The 17,011-nt window shown below is 35.2% G+C and overlaps 1 protein-coding gene across 5 annotated transcripts in view; it reads left to right on the top strand.

Annotated features, from left to right (window-relative positions):
- The window catches only part of LOC135198090 (arrestin domain-containing protein 1-like), a 278,270-nt gene extending 263,933 nt beyond the window's left edge, over window positions 1-14,337 (top strand). For 3 of the 5 annotated variants that reach the window (XM_064225518.1, XM_064225519.1, XM_064225520.1), the window contains exon 11: window positions 8,157-14,337. The gene's annotated coding sequence lies outside the window, so the exon portion shown is untranslated. The remainder of the gene's footprint in view (window positions 1-8,156) is intronic. The other 2 variants (XM_064225523.1, XM_064225522.1) reach the window with 2 other exon arrangements.
- Window positions 14,338-17,011: the final 2,674 nt, after the last annotated feature.

Here is a 17,011-nt window from a genome sequence, read left to right as displayed (position 1 = left end):
TAAGATCACTTTTTGTCTATGTGAACTCTCGAGAAAGACAGAGTTTTAAGCGTTTTAAGGAACGGCGCTAGGCATGAGATGCACTGGTGAAATGAATCTGCTATAGTTATACTGCATAAGCCAAATACATGAGGTTTAGCATTGAAAGTAAGATCATTGCTTACACAGATGATGCTAATCTATTTGCACTAATCCCATATTTTAGTGTACATCTCATTAAAATTAGTCAAAAATCCACTTATCCATATTATTAGATTATGAAAACTGGATCTACCTCACCTCAAATCTTTTTATTAATATTTCTTCTTTTGCTAATTGCAATTCATTTCGAATTTGTGCTGTTATTGACTGAAATTCATTTTTTTGAAAGATGTTTGTTCATATACGAAACAAACCTTCTATCTTAACATTAGAATAAACGCTTAGTGCCAGCTGGAAACCGGTAAAGTTTAAAATAATTGTTTATGCAAGGGACTATTGGCATCTGTGCTTGGTCACGGGTCATGTGGAGCCACCCACACACCCCTCATTAACTTGTGACCCCGTTAGTTATTTTCTTACGGCCTTCAAGAGAGGACGTGTTTGCTTCCGTCCTTTTAAAGCCGGTTTAGTTTGCCCCCGGTTGTTTTGAATCTGTTGCGTTTGGAATTCCCTGGCACTATTGTGAACATGGAGCCTTCTCATGTTTCGAGATTTCCTGGATATCACAAGAGGCAGATAAACGCCCGGATATTATCTTCGACGCTTTTGACATCAGGGTACTCATCATGTAGTAGTAGGTCGTAGGTGCAGAAACTCTTCAGATACAGTTAATATGCTTGCTGTGAATCCAAAGCTTGGATGTATCAGGATGTTCTTTGGGAAGAAATTTTGACTAGTTGTGCTCCTTTCCCTGTGGGGAGAGGTGTGCATTGCCATCTTGTTTTCGTTCCAGATACGTGGGCAGAGTTGATGGAGGTGTGCGATCGGCTATGGGCCTATCAGGAGTACCAACTCAAGAAGGACAGTTGGTTTGCTATATGACGTCGCACTGCCATCCAGGGTCCCACGCTATGGATGTTCCTTCTATCCTGATATGCACTGAATGGCGGTCGAACGCATCAACATCTGTAGAGAAGCAGATAGTTCAACACCACAGCCTTTTGAGTCAGATTGCTATGCCTACGAGTTTAACAACAACAGCCTTGCACTTCTTGTCGAGTGCTGGATTCGCATTCAAGATGCTCAGTGACGTCATAAACATGGCGCCCACCATGACGTCACTTCACAGCTGCGGCTTACACGGAGACATGCTTCCATTTTCGCTTCTTCGAGGTACAAGAGTACTTTACAACTATGCTTTTGGATTTGGCGACACAATTTTTTTTAGCGAAATTGCAAGTGTTAGGCAGTATAACAAACACATAGTGGAAAAGACGCAAGTCTTTCCTCTGTCTCCTTCCGCTTAGGCATCAACAAGCTTAGGTGACTTTGATGCCAGTGCATTCTCCTGCAAATCCTTGAAGAGTTGGGACTTCGTGGCTCATCCTCGAGCCAAGAGGAGAAGTTTCTTCTCCATCATTGAATTTTGAAAGATGAATTGAGTGTTGACTTAATGAGGTGGAAGGTGGAAGTTCATGAAGTATGCAACCTTTCTTTGTCTATTACCCTTAAGTTTAATTTGATTCTTGTTGCCTTCCTTTGAGCAGTGAAACTGTGTTTCTGATAAATTTTATTTGAGAGATAATGCTCATACATTTGCATGAACATGTATTCATGTTTAAGCTAATTTTTTGTGGTGCATCATGTGTTACAAATGTTGAGGGAATTTACTCCATCCTCAGCCACTTCTCAATTTTTACATCATTTCATGTCTGGCACTTTTGTCAGGCATGGCTACTGGGGTTACCCATTTTCATGGTTCTTGTTGCTGTAAGTGCTCATCCACACACCAGCTGATTACTTACTAAGTACATGCCAAGGTCTTGCATAGAAATAGCCTTCTTGGCTTTAATCCTTGAAAGTTGGCTATTAATCTTATTCTTCTGCATACAGTGGTGCATAGCTTAATCGCAGATCAGTAATCACGGAATCAGTCATTCACAGGTTTTTTCTTGGACTGCTTCTCATGCTATATCGCTGGTATGAATCACAGCATCACGGGACAAATGTGTTGCATATGTGATGTTTATCGGTAGGCTAAGCCCCGGCCGCAGTCCGAAAATCACCAACACACATGAAACAACTCACATTATATGAAACAACTCACATTATGATATTAACTGACAAAGGCAATAAAACTATTCTCACCTTATATATTGTTGGCATATCTTCATAATAAATAGCCTATTCAAGGTATATGCATGACTTTCATTGGTAGGCTAAACCTAGTTTTAGTGTGATAACCACCAACATACATGAACAGATTCACATTTATCATATTAACTGACAATAAAGGTAATAAAACCATTCTCACCTTATATATTATAGGCATATCTCTGAATTAAGTTCCATTCGGCTACTAAGAACAGTGATGATATTGGTAAAATGACATCAGTTGATTATTTTAAGAATGTAAACAAAACCAGAATGCAAATGGTAGATCGCTAGGTTCATATCATAATACTATAATATGGTAATACAGGCAGTCCCCGGGTTACGACGGGTTTGGGTTACAACGTTCCAAGGTTAAGGCGTTTCTCAATTATATTCATCCAGGGTTACAACGCCTACAACGCTCATCTGGCAGATGAAATATGACACCAAAACTGCAAAATAATCAATATTTGAAGTTTATTTTATGAAAAATGCAATAAGAATGCAGTTTACATAGTTTTCAATGCACCCAAAGCATTAAAAGTAAGGTTTTCTTTGGATTTTTTTTATGATGTTCCGGCTTACGACGATTTTTGGCTTATGACGCGTCTCAAGAACGGAACCCCCGTCGTAACCCGGGGACTGCTAATACATGCAATATGATTAGACACAGTCAAACAACAGTTTTATTAAATTTATCATTACAGGCGGCCCTCGGTTAGCGGCAGGGGTTCCGTTCCTGGCCACCGCACTCCTTTCAAAATTCTAGACCAGTTAACAGCGCCTTCTTGTCTCCTCAGGCCTGAGTGTCGACACCTCTTCGTTAGCACCAGGGTTACCAAGAAAGAAATATCCAAGAACACTATTTCTTTCTGGCTTCGCGAGGTGATCCGGTAGGCGTACGCTTCAGATGGGAGTGCCGACACCAGTACACTTCGTCCAAGAGCCCACGAAGTCAGAGGTATTGGTCCAACCCTTGCATTCCGCAAGAACTTTTCCGTGGCACAGGTACTGAAGGCAGGGGTTTGGGCCAACCAGACCACCTTCACCTCCTTCTACTTTCGGGATATTGCCCACAGGCCCTTGGACACCTTTTCCTTGGGACCCGTGGTGGCTGCTCAACAAGTTGTGTAGCTTACCCAGCTCCTTGACTGGACAAGATAGCATCTCATCCTTGTGAGACTGCATGAATGGAAGAGTGAATGAGAGAGTGACTGGCATCTCTTCCTCCTCTTTTCTTCCCTCTCCCTGTGGGCAGAGGGCGGTGGTCGTTCACCACGCTGGACAGGATGATCGATGCAGGTAAGCTACGTAAATGAGCTCCATTTCATTCCTTTCACTAGGGATGGAAGCGCTTATCCACCACTTCCCTAAAGCATGGTACACATTATGCCATCATGTATCAGCTACGTGATGCAGTAGTTGTGTTGAAAAAAATTAATAGTGGACTAACTGCACTACAACACTGCTCACTTGTTCTCGCAATTCAGCTTTCAACGGCAGGATATCTGCCGATAATGTACTTTGCCAGGAGACTCTACTGTGGGGTGTAGTTGCTCTGTGTGCTGCAAAAAAAAGAAACTTTTGAGGAAGAAACGTAGAACCTTGTGGTGTAAGCAATGGCTTTCTCGGCAACCTCTGAAGGGAAGCTTCAATGAAATAGTTTTGGAGCTACAAGTAAAAATCCGACAGACTTCGAAAATTTCCCAAGAATGCCAATCCTTGCATTTTATAAATTGTTGGAAAAAAATTTAACCATATATCTGTAAGCAGGACACCAGCTTTCGAGACAGCATATCACCAGGAGCTCGTTCTTGCAGCTGGAGGATCGTATGCAAGCCTCCAATATTCAACCAGGATTTCAAAACAGAGCCTCAGTTTAATCATCCCTGAAACCTGTGAAGCCATCTATAATGTCCTTAGGGAGGATTATTTGAAAGTAAGGTTCAAATATAGGTACAAAGTACAACAAATATTTTCTTATTACAAGGAACGCAGCTCATCAAAACACCATAATTTCGGAGTGTAGAGATCTTCCGTGCCAGCTCCAGACTTCTGTGATGCTTTGATTACAGACATTTCCCTGTAGAATTGTGTTTTCAGGGTGTGCAGCTTTTTAGTAATGTCTTCATTCCACAATGTACAGTTTACAAAACTCGATAACTCTGATTTTATGGTTTCCAAGCTTGCACTCTTGATGTTTCTCATCTTGTAATGCTTGCATTTGATGTTCCAAACAGATGGATGTTCCTTCAGTAATTCAGTAAAATGTAGTGTTAGTCCTTGTCCACTCAAGGGGTTTGGCGGGTGGACATCCTCCCCCTCTGAATGTTCGTGCGTCACTGAGCTGAGTAATGAAATGGCTCTGCCCCATCAACACGTCGTGATGCGGCTTCGTCATTTTTCAACACATCCATCTAACACTGCGAGCATCATGATGCATAGTGTGTACGGGGCTTAACAAAGGGGAAAGTGGACGCCAGTGAGAGACAAACCCAAGACTTTATATTTGGCTCTTGCATAGGAACTAGTTCTTGCTTGGTATTCATAAGAGGCATGCTTGCCTCCCTCTTATCAATTTGGTTCAGAGGTCTGACCACTGATCCCACAGTTCACATTCCAATCAGTTGGACAGAGGCTAGGATCCCTCCCTCTGCTCTTACAACCAGGGAGAGAACCAAGGTTGGACGAACACTAGTCTGTTCACAAGATAAGATTCCAGCCACCAAGAAGTGAGTCTTCCTATTCCCTATGTAAAGGACCGAGGGTTTGTATATCGTGTAGTGTTGAACAAATCACAGTTTTTAGAAGTAAATTGTATTTTTCCTAACTATACAAACCTGAGGACCTTTACATACATGCCCACCTCATGCCACCCCTCAATCTGAACTTGGGCCGAAAGGCAAAGTGGAGTGTTTACATCCAGGCAGGCTAGCCTACCCGCCTGCCACACGGTAGTTACTGCCTGACCACCTTGTTCAAGAATTTAATGGCCGTAATTCCAGCTACACCAAAAGTAATGCCTTGCATAAAGGACCTCAGGTTTGTATAGTTAGGAAAAATACAATTTACTTCCAAAAATTGTGATATTTCTCCAGTTACTTTTAAAAATCGACGATCATTATTTGGAGTCAAGGGCACAAGAAAGCCCTGTCTTAGTTGAAATATTTCTGACTTTATTCATCAACTCAGAAAGAGTGTCCCAAGAACTTCCATGTAACCATCTAGCAAGGATTTGGCCTCAGTTAAGGAGAGCCTGACCAAGCTTCTCTGTGATTCTCTTCTGGAATTTCCCTTACTTGATTTGACTCTTATATTGTTTATTTAGCCTTTGTGTTCTTGAAGGTTACTATATGTAGCTGTTCCATGTGTTTTGGCACTGTTACACATTTCAAGAAATAGTTTTCCATGAAACAGTTATCTGGTCTTCAAAGCTAGCTCATTTTGGTATTCCTGCCATATTGACTAATCCTTTCCTCATAGAGTACTATCTCTTTGTCCAGTTTGGCTGTGAGAGTTTACCTTTAATGAACTTATAATAATTTATCTCTTCACTTAGGCTATTCCTTCTTAGGGGTAACCAAAAAGCAAATTTCAAAGAATTCAGTTTTCTAATCTAGCCCAAGTTGATGAGAGGATTTATCCCTTGAGCAGGAACATGGGAGTGCCATTGTATTATCACTACATTTTATGTAAGAGATATGACTCATGAACATTTGGATGTCTTCACATGGGGTCTGATTATTGTAGTGCCATGTGCTACTGACAAGGAAAGAACAGCACTTTGTTTTTCATTTACTTCAATCTAACTTTCATTCCCTATTAACTCTCCAGCACTCCTGCAAGGTGTGACATTCTGAAGTACTGCCCTTTGGCCTCAGGTGGCTGATGATGGTTGAATCTCATTCTTTAGTAGACTGTTTGCCAAGTATAACCAATTGTATTGCATAACCAATGTTTACACAGTTGGTCTTCCTGAGGATTGACCTCTGACCATTTTCACCCACAATTTATACATTTTACATTTAAAGTGATTTGCCTAATTGCATTGGTCCCTGCATCTTCCCTACCAAAATATTATACATGCAACATATGGTCAATAGGGTTGTGATGAAATTAATATTATAGTTTAGTATAAAACATTTTTCTTCTTACATTAATCATAGAATTAGTTTAATTTTTTCTCCACATGGCATCTGAATTGTTATCTATTTAAATGTACTTAATTCCATCTTTTAAGTGGATAACTGTTTTGGAGGCAAAAATAATTATTTTTCGTTCTTCAACACTGATTTATCACCGAGCGTAACTCTGATATCTTCAGACATGATTTTTGCCACTCGGTACAAGGATCATTATATTTTACCTTCAGCTTTTGATAATTATTCTTGTTTTAGCAAATATTAAATTGATAATCAACTTCAACTTAACTAAATGAGAGCTTATAGCGGAATATCTTATTATTGCTTGGTTAAGAAAAACAACTTTTATCCTCTTCAGCCTTACTCAACTGTTACACAGCCTTTATCAACTGTTACTATTGTTTCTCAATATTGTAGCTAGGTAGGTTATTCTATATGATGCTGTAGTATTTCTCTAACCTCACACTTAGAAAGTTATTCTATAAATTGGCTGAAGAATAAGGATCTTTATTTGATCAAGTTTTCTGGTTACCTCCACATAAGTAGTAGAATGCACAGTATTGCATGCACTCTAGTTTTCAAGTAGTATATTAGAACCCTGGCCCTTGACTGTATTAGAACTTTACATATTCAGATTTCAACACGAAATTGATTAAATTTTGCATCCGAGCTCGAATAAAAACAAGAATCCAACCTGATAAACCTTATGATTTTTGTAAACAAAAGCATTTCAGTCAATAGCTGCTAGTTGGTGTTGGTGGCATTGTTGTTTAAAGCCAGCTCACACTGCTGCTATTGTTTTGAGCAAGTACACACTTGTACAGGAACATTTCCTTATTTTTTATGGTTTCTGTACTATTTTCATTCAATCATTGAGGAAAAAAATTATTTTAAAGGATTAGTTTTTTCAGACCTCTAAGCCTAACAACAGCTCTTCTCAGGCTGGTTTTCAGGAATTAATCCTAAAAAAAATAAAAATAAGACTAGTATTTAGGAAACCGGTTTTACTTAGAAACATGATGATCCTATTAAATACAAAATCTTTACCTTCAGCAAGAATCCCTTTTAATGTTGAGATTTGAAAATATAAGTTTCTTTGATGTTCCCAAATTGGACAATCAACTAATAAGAGTTTCTTTATGAGATGATGTGAGGAAAACAGTAAGAACTACAATTGAACTTTGAGGAGATTGCTTATTGAAAAGTATGAAAAAGGCAATTATGTGACTGATTTAGCATCTTATTTTTAATATTTTATTAGTAATTTACTGCAATAATTAGGCTTGTTTTTCAATGTTTTATTATTAGCAACAAGTTTTGTGCCTACCCATTACAGTACATACTATACCTAGCCTAACCTATATGGCACTTGGTCAACCATCGGTAATACGCTGCATTGGACGTAGGCCAGTTTTTTTTTAATACAGTATACGTTTAAAAATAAAAAAAGGATGTCTAATATATGATGTTATTTAACTCTGAACTTATTTAATTGTAATTTAAGTTTAATATTCTCTATAAAAAGGCAAGATTAGGGTAATAACAGGTGGTCAGCAATGGATTAATCCATTTTCAGTTATTTCATATGGAAAAAAATTGATTCAGATATTGACTAAATTGCATCTTGACACTTCTTCTAGAACGGATTAGCGTCAAGTTCCAGGGTTCTACATATGGGTTACAGATATCATGTAGTAATATGTTTGTTTTTATTTTCAGGTTTGAGGTGATGGTTATTATAGCATCATTCACATTACCAATTGCATTTAAAATGTCTGTAGTGTTTTTTAATTACCCTAGTAGACTCCTATGATGTTTACAATGTTAGTGGTTTTGTACCAGTTGTCCTTGTTGTTAAAGATTAAGCTGGCCTTATGCCAGCATGGGCTCTTGCTCATAGAGCAGCCTGTAGGCCAGTTGTCCTGTTATTTCCAATGTGCTTACCAAGCAAAAGATGGTTGTTAATATTACTCCATTTTCTGTTCATATGGACTATGTTGTAAAGATACTTATTTTTATTCAGGAGAAATTAATTTAATGTTAATCACCTCATGGATTTGTATGCTTAGATTTTGTCAAAATGAATTTTATGTGTGTTCTTAGTACATACTTACATGACTAGGTTTCAGCCAGAATTTTAAAAACCACAAATTAGCAGTTACATAAGCATAATGAAAGAATTGTAACTTTCACTGTTGCATAGGTTATTTTAAGTGTTGAGAATAGGAAAATATAATAATGGATAAAACTGTAAGCGTCATTACTTGTAAGGAGAAAACTCAAAATAACTTCAGTTTCAAAGTTTATTTTAAGCAAGGAGAGTTAATGAGAAAACATCATTTAAAGTTAGAGGTCATACAACATTCTTTTTGTTATGATACATACCTTATTTTTCATTATCCTAAAATGAGTCATGATATATTAAGGGACTTGAGGCCTCTTTAATACATAGTAGTCTTTTGGGTGAAGTGGTATCCGTCCATTTTGACAGTAAAGGTATAGGGAAGTACCAAATTTCACAGTTAAGAACTTGAACCTAAACAGTATATTTTCCAGGCTGTCACAACAACACTTGTTGTATGTTTTTCATATGCATATGCTGAGAGTAGTACTGTGTTCTCTATGTTATTTGATTTTTCATGTGATGATTTCATGGCTTTATCATTTTCTTTCCAACAAACAGTAACCAATGCAAAAGAAATTCTACAAGTAAAACACTTTTAGTGAAGTTTGTAATAGTAAATTGCTTACTCTTTTGAAATTTTCTTTTTATAAATGTACACATACAATTGATTGAAATGTTATTTTATAATAACCAGTATTAGTTTTGTTGTCAGAGCTAGAGTTTTAGGCCTTGTAAGAATCTAATGTGATTTTAAAAAAACAGAAGTGGCAAGTAAAAGCAATTGTGTATCTTTAAATCAAGATTGATTATTAATTTGTTAATTTGATTTGAATGATTGATTTTGTTACTAATTTGGTTTCTAAGATGGATTTTATTACTTTCTATGTACCTAGTTCTGTTTTAGTGTTTTTTATTTTTTTAAATTCAGAAATGTCCACTGATTCCTCATTATCCAGCATAAGTAGAATCTGTTCATGATTGAGAAAATGTATTGTGAAAATGCTGATTTAGAGTAGTAGTTTTTAAGATTTATATGAACTGTAAACATCCTACTTGGTAAGATTTGTGCCAAAGGAATCTAGCTTTCGCTGTATATTTTGTTTGTTATTATGGTGTACATACTAGCTCATACTTTTTGAGCTAGTCTACCAGTGGAGTACATTTTTAAGGAAACAAGCTTCATAGTCCCACAAAATACAAGTTCTTCTTAACAGAGACATTTTAAAATTTTAATTTAACATAGACAGAGACATTTTAAAGTTTCAGTTCCAATTTATCCACTGCAATATTCTCAGAAACTTCATGTAACAAAAGAATTTTCTTTTAATTTACTCCACTCAGACTAGGAAAATTTCTTTCATTTTTGGTTGTCCTACCTTTGTGACCCATGTGATTTGAGCACTTCTTATTTTAACTACTTCACCCTCCAAGATTTCTCCTTGAGGGATTTTTTTTTGGAGGGGGGTTCATTTGTTTTTCTCAACAGAATTCCATATTAAGGTTTGCAAGAAAAGAAATTTTAGCAGGATAAAAGCTAATGATTTAGAACATTATGGGAGTTTGGAAACAAAATTGGAAACCAGTCATGAATTTGGCAAACTTGTTAATTATAACTCATAAAGATTGATGATAATCATGATGAAAAAATTTGTAAACCATATTTTGTGATTTTGCATTAATGCCAAATTGCAATTAACAGCAAATATACCAGATATTGGACACAAATCTCTTGAATAAATTAAGTAGAACTAGAACAGTTTTAGTCTCTTGAAATAAAGTTTTCATAAAGATATATTTATGGGATGAAATTGGATTAATATGTAATCGTTTTGTAAGGATAAACCATTCAGGTCAGCCCTGAGAGTTAGAAATTTTAGCTCAGTGATTTGTTTAAGACTATTTTTTAGAGCTGATTAAACACAACACAGGAATAAATATGAACAATTGGATAGCTGTTGCATTTTCAACAGTACTTGATGTTGATGAATGTCTTAGTGGCAGAGAAGTCCTAACTCCCAATTGGCCAACCCACTTGGAAGAGGGGCAGCTTTGAGGAGAGAGTCAGATGATGCCAGGAAATAGAGGAGGGTTCCTGCCCATCTTCCATATTCAGAAGGGTTGACTTTGAAAAGAGAATCTGCACATGAATATAACTTGTTACAACTGCCTATATAAATCTCAAGTCTGCAAGTTTTGACTAGTTGTGTTGGTGAATGGAAAGTATTACGTATACTACAAGGTTTGTAATTTTACCTATGAAACTTTTTTTTTCTTTCTTTTCCATAAACCTTGCATGTGGAATGAATGTATATTATAATTTTTTTCAAATTGTTTAAGGTGCTTTCCAGTTGATGCTCTCATACTGTTGTCTAATAAATTTTAAAGGTACTACACTAATCATTAGACCAATTTAGAATTGGCTCTAAGAGACCTAATGACATCTGAATAACAGTATGTATTTATATTGGATATTAATTGCATTAATAGATCAAACTTCTTAGTCTTCACCGAGATATTTCCTTTAGGATGTGGCAGATTTAATATTGAAGTACTACATACGTACTATTTTAGGTTACTATTCAAGGTATGTAATTGATGTTGTTACATGTAATATTAAGATTTTAGTCATAGAACAAGTTACTAATGCAGTCCAGTTAATTGAGTTATTTGTAATGTTTTCTTAAAACACTGATCTATGAAACCTGTAAAAGCCAGAATTATATAAAATCTAGTTGTCATTTAACATTCACCTTACAATTTAACAAAATTTAACATTCACCATAGTATACATTTCCTATGGTCATTATATAAAGAGAATGGTGTAAAATACATATAAAATTTCCCAGCATCAAAGTCGCTCTTACCACCAAGATACATCATAATTTTTACTAAAAAAAAAAAATTAGGTTGCACTATCGTGAGTTGATAGATTTTCAATTGCTGTGCTGCTCATATTTGATCTTGCTAAAAGTAAGAATTACCAATGCAGGAGTGAATGTTGTGACTGTGAACAACCTTCGGTCTCTAGAATGCACACTAAATTTCAGACTTGTTTCCGGGGAAAATAGTATCTGATGCCAAGAAATGCAGTAGGTAAACAGTTAATTCATTTTTGTTTCATTGATGAGTTGCCTAGAAATATAAGTTATCAGTAATGAATAACTAATAGGTAAGGAACAATTCTTGATAATTAACCAAACCACATGCTACATATATATTGTATACGATTATCGTGGTCACAGGTTGCCGAGGGGTATGTTGTTGGTCCCACATAACTCGCTACCAAGTACAGATGCCAATAGTCACTTGCATACACAATTTTATTGACTTTACTGGTTTCCAGCTGGCGCTAGAAGATTTATCCTAATGTTAAGACCGAAGGTTTGTTAGTTATGAAAAATACAGACTGATTAAAAAATTTGTCATTTCATGATGTAAAGAACTCCAGTTAAATTAATATTAATGGATGCTTAAGATGGCAGTGGTGACAACACTGCAGTCTTGAAGTATAAACAGTGTATTGGCATATAATTCTTTTCTTCACCGTTTGAATAAGAGCCGATTGTAAATTGTGGCATTGTATACTGGAAGTGTTTTGCATGTATAATCTTAAATTTCTTTACATATTTTCAAAATTATATGTTTTCACTCTCGTGTCAAAGACAATTTTGTGTTGTTAACCAATCCAGTATTGTAATAACACCTCTTGTTAACTATTTACATACGTATTATTAGCTACTATGTTTATTTAGTATATTGTTTCATAATTGCTTTTTACTTCAGTGTTCGCTTATTTGAGTTTTTAGTTTTTAACAGTAGAAGTAGGCATTTGTTACATCTGCCTTCCATTTATTATAGCATGTTGTGTCATACAAAAGCAAACCTAATTTGTACTGTATAGGTGCCATAATTGCCAGTCAGAATACCATTCCAAATGAACTAAGCATTTGTTGATTGTTCCCATCTTCTTTGCTACAGCTTTTACTTCATTGTTTGATCTCTTTGAAGGTTAGAGTGGGATCACTAAGCACTGTTGCTTCAGCAGTGCCACAAATGAACTAGGAAACCTTTCAGTGCTGCTTGGCATACTAATACTAAGGACTCATAAATCTAGTAAGAGTAATTATAAAATTGATTCATGGTAAAGAATGATATATCTAGTTTTAATAGCCTATTTTAAAAAATATTCAAATATTTTTTAGCAGTAAACTGATTTCATAATGATATAAATCAAAATGTCAGGTTTTGTTTTATTAAACAAACTGATCCCGGTTGCACACGGTTGAGTTATTTTAAATTTAAAAACAGTTCATGTTTTTCCATCTCCTGTGTAATGTATTTTAGCATTGGGAGTTGAGCTTTATGTCTTGATTAAAATTTCAGGAAATGTTCATTTGCTCTTTTGTCTTAAATAGTAGTATTAATAAATTGACGTATATCTGGGTGCTACATACCCAGTGTATGTCCAAATCAGTTGTTTAGTGCTTCTAGATGGTCATGGTTCTGTTGTTTCCTTGAATAAGTTCACTTGTGTGTATTCCATGTCTGAAGGAAGCATTGGTTGTCTCCCCCTCCAGTTCCTCTAGGTTGGATTATCAGCGTAATTGGCTTTGAACCTCTGCAAAAGTTATTTACCCCTAAGGCAAGTTGTATGCAGAAGCATTATTGTGATGGGCAGTGCTTCTCTTTTTCACAAAATACAGAGCTTTTATTGTTTTAGTATATTGTTGGAATTGTTAATATAAGAATGTTCAAGACTCATACTTCTTAACTAGGGGATTGGGAAGGTAATACCATTACTGATTAGTTCCTCTTCACATAAATGTTTGAACAAAATTTTTTTTTCTTCAATCAGTTTTAACTCTACTCTTGTAGGTTTATACTTTACTGGGCTCCATCTGCAAATAATGGAATGAGTGGTAGTAGATGAAATGGAAGACTTCCCTTGGGGAGAGAGATCTCACCAGACAGCTGAAAATTCACACTTCTTTGGAAGCAGTACTTGGTCTGTTTGCTTGTAAGTACAGTGTCGTGTATAATTAATCAAATGTTTTGTCAATTTTCAGACAGTGTTTTATTGTAAAGAAAATAAACACATTTTTTTTTTATCTTGGCAGATTTGAAAAGTAGGTATACATACAGCATTTTATGATAAATGAGGCAATGTGACTACTTTTGTTATAAGTACACAAACGTTTTTTATTGTGTTGTGAGGAGTGTTAGTGTCATACTTCATTTTGTTTAAGGAGATAGACATCCAATCATTCATTTATAGACTGGATATGGATCTTCACTCAAAAATATTCACAAATTGGGCTAAACTTCCTATCTTTTTAGGTAGCCTTATGAATGTTTGGAAAACTCGGGGTTTAGCACAACTCATATGTCAAATATAAATGCAACAGTAATCCAAATAACTGGAGTGGTATTTCAGAAACCATAACATAGCTTTGTATTTTCTGAAACTATAATTTTGTACATGAACTTTCCTGTCAGATATATACTTAGCTTTACGTCTCTGACGTAAAGCTAAGTATATATCTGCCAGGTAAGTATGTACAAAACCTTATTGTATACTAACAATAACATTTTTAAGAAATTTAATAAGGAACCAAGTAGCTATTTTGAATACTTATTTCAAACATATGTAGCACAGTTTTCAAAAGATTCATAACATATAGTTAATGGAATAACTTGCATGGTTTTACAGATAGTTATTAAATAATAACAACGAATGATTCTATGGAAAGTAACATACAAGAATTGTAAATTGCCCATAAAAATTTTATTTGTACAGGGCCACAGTATGGTGCATTTAATGTTTATAGCTTATTGTAAATTGAATTTTATATGTGTTTATATATATACATATATATATGAAAAAAGTGATGTGATAGTAGGTAGAATCAATGTTTACTGCTTATCAGTTTCTTCAGGTGGATATAGAACTATGCACCTACTATGAGATTCACAGCCGATACCCCGGTGTTTTTCTGGAATAAAATTTTATCAACGTACATGACAAAGGTGACACTTTGTCACAGGATATCTTACATCCCTACCTAATTTTTTCCTGTAGTACAAAAGTTGCATAATTCTGGTAATTATAAGAGTAACACCAACTTCTAGTAGACATCGCCACAAAGCTCAGAAGAATGGCCGTAACTTATGATGTCATTAACTTGCCTCCTTCTCAATGGATTATTATTATTATTATTATTAATAGGGCTTAATTTTTCCAGACCTCTGAGTCTTAAGTAGACTCTTCTCGGGCTGGTTCTAAGGGATTAATTCTGAGAAAAAGAAAAAAAATTATTAGGCTTTATTTAAGAAACTAGTTTTATTTTAAAAATTTATTATGTTGTTAATTGAAAAATCTTTGCTTTCAGCAAGAATATTTTTCATTTTTGAATTCCGTAGATAAATTGATCTTTGTTGGGTCCAATTTGGGCAATCAACAAGTAAATGTTGCACTGTCATGGGTGCTTGACATCTATTACACTTCATTGGGTCAGCACTCTATGGATAATTGGCCATGAAAGAAAGTCTACACCTCAGGCAACAATGAAATACAACCAATATTCCTTGTTTACACATTGTTGTAGTGGTAGTAGCAGTAGTAGTAATTTATATAGGGGGGTTTATGCCACGAGGTCGATTGCTGGAATCCTTGAAGAAAAGGTTTCCCTAAGTAATCTGAGAAATTACTTTCTATCACTATTTCTCCAATGAAAAATTATATAATTGAAAATAAATTAAGAAAGTAAAGAAAACATTGGCAGTTGCCGTAACTGATATTTTTCCTAATATGATGGTGATAATCATTGTAATAAATAGACAATTGCATAGGATTAGATTGGATTATACGTAGAATTTAGACTTCAAAGCCAAGCACTGGGACAATGACTTCATCATAGCTGCCATTCTTGAAGCCTCGACAAGGTACGAATATTCATTCAGAATATCAGACAGCTGTTTGTCATCACCTTGTGGGAGGGGTCAGGATGTCATATGCTTGTGTCATGTATAACTTTGAATCCATACACTAGTGTTTTCTGCCTGGGCTTCAGCTGCTTTATTTTACTCTTATGAATGTACTTTTTTGTAATATGAGTGATAATGAATGCTGCCAAAAATTAGGTAGGGATGTAAAGTATACTATGGCTAAAGTTAGGTAGTGATGTAAAGTATACTATGGCTAAGTAATATCTTTCTCAAATGCACAGAAAAATAGTTATTCCGGAAAAACACCAGGACAAAGGCTCTGAATCTCATAGTAGTTTCATGAAAATGAAAAATATCAAGGTGAAAAATAATAATTATGACCTTTGAATGACATGAATCATTTAGTGGAATTTTGCAGTTTTGATAATTGAAATCTATAATTTATCCTATCTTTAAAATGGCCACATTCATTTGGCCCTTAGATATGTAGTAGCTTGTGTGACCCAATCCATGTACTACATTTGCAGAAAATGCTGGTCAGCACTTAGTTGAACATTTTATGTGAATGTTTAACTTCAATTTGACTAATTTATGTGAATGTTTAACTTCAATTTGACTAATAAATCATTTAAAGCATCAACTCTTAAATTAGTGCCATCTTTTATTAAGATTTAAATTTTAGTTTTAAAGATGAACAGTTCAGTGTACACAGCCTATAAGAGTAAAGTGTTTTTACTCTCATGTTTAAAATTGATAATAATGATAACCTGATAGCAATTCATTACTCTGATACTCCTCATCTCTAAATGGTAGGCATTGTGGAATAAGTTTTAAATCAATTAAAACATTAAACTTGCCTTTTCAATTGTGATGTTCTTCATTCCAAGAAATGCTCCACATGAAAGTAATATTTACCAGTCTTCAGATTGGCAAGACTTAAACAAGTTTGACTCGATTGTACCATAGATGACCGATATGGACTAATCCCAGATTGCAAAAATTAAGTTTTAATATGTCATTCTGCAGTTTCCATCTAACACTTTAATATATTTTGGAAATAGTTGAAATTTCATCTGAATATAATTTTCATTTTTAATTATAATTTTTAAGAAACTAAATTGTTTATATTTATTTATTTAGAACAAGCCAATCTGCTGGCCACATGAGAGTAGTTTGATATTTACACTTATGTTTGCCAAATTTGCCAGACTTGTGTCCCAAGTACTGCATTGCATTAGTATATCCAGTTTGAAGGGAAAAAATCTCAAATATAAAGGAGTAAGTTTGAAAACTGCCCAAGACAGAATAACATTTAAAATATGAATTCAAATGGAACTTGTGATAGCAGCAGCAAGTAATACATATGCTGACTACTAAAAAGCAGGAATCAGTCCAGGTTGAGGTGTTCTTGGTGCAAACTCATAGTGGGAGAATTTAAGTAGGATGGTCCATCCTGGCTCTAATCCATGCTGATAGTAAATGGTGTAAAATGTTTTGTAATAGT

The sequence above is a fragment of the Macrobrachium nipponense genome, chromosome 21 (genome assembly GCF_015104395.2).
Source record: "Macrobrachium nipponense isolate FS-2020 chromosome 21, ASM1510439v2, whole genome shotgun sequence".
Taxonomy (NCBI): Eukaryota; Metazoa; Arthropoda; class Malacostraca; order Decapoda; family Palaemonidae; genus Macrobrachium; species Macrobrachium nipponense.
The sequence above is the reverse complement of the archived record's forward strand: the minus strand, read 5'-3'. Positions and strand labels throughout refer to the sequence as shown.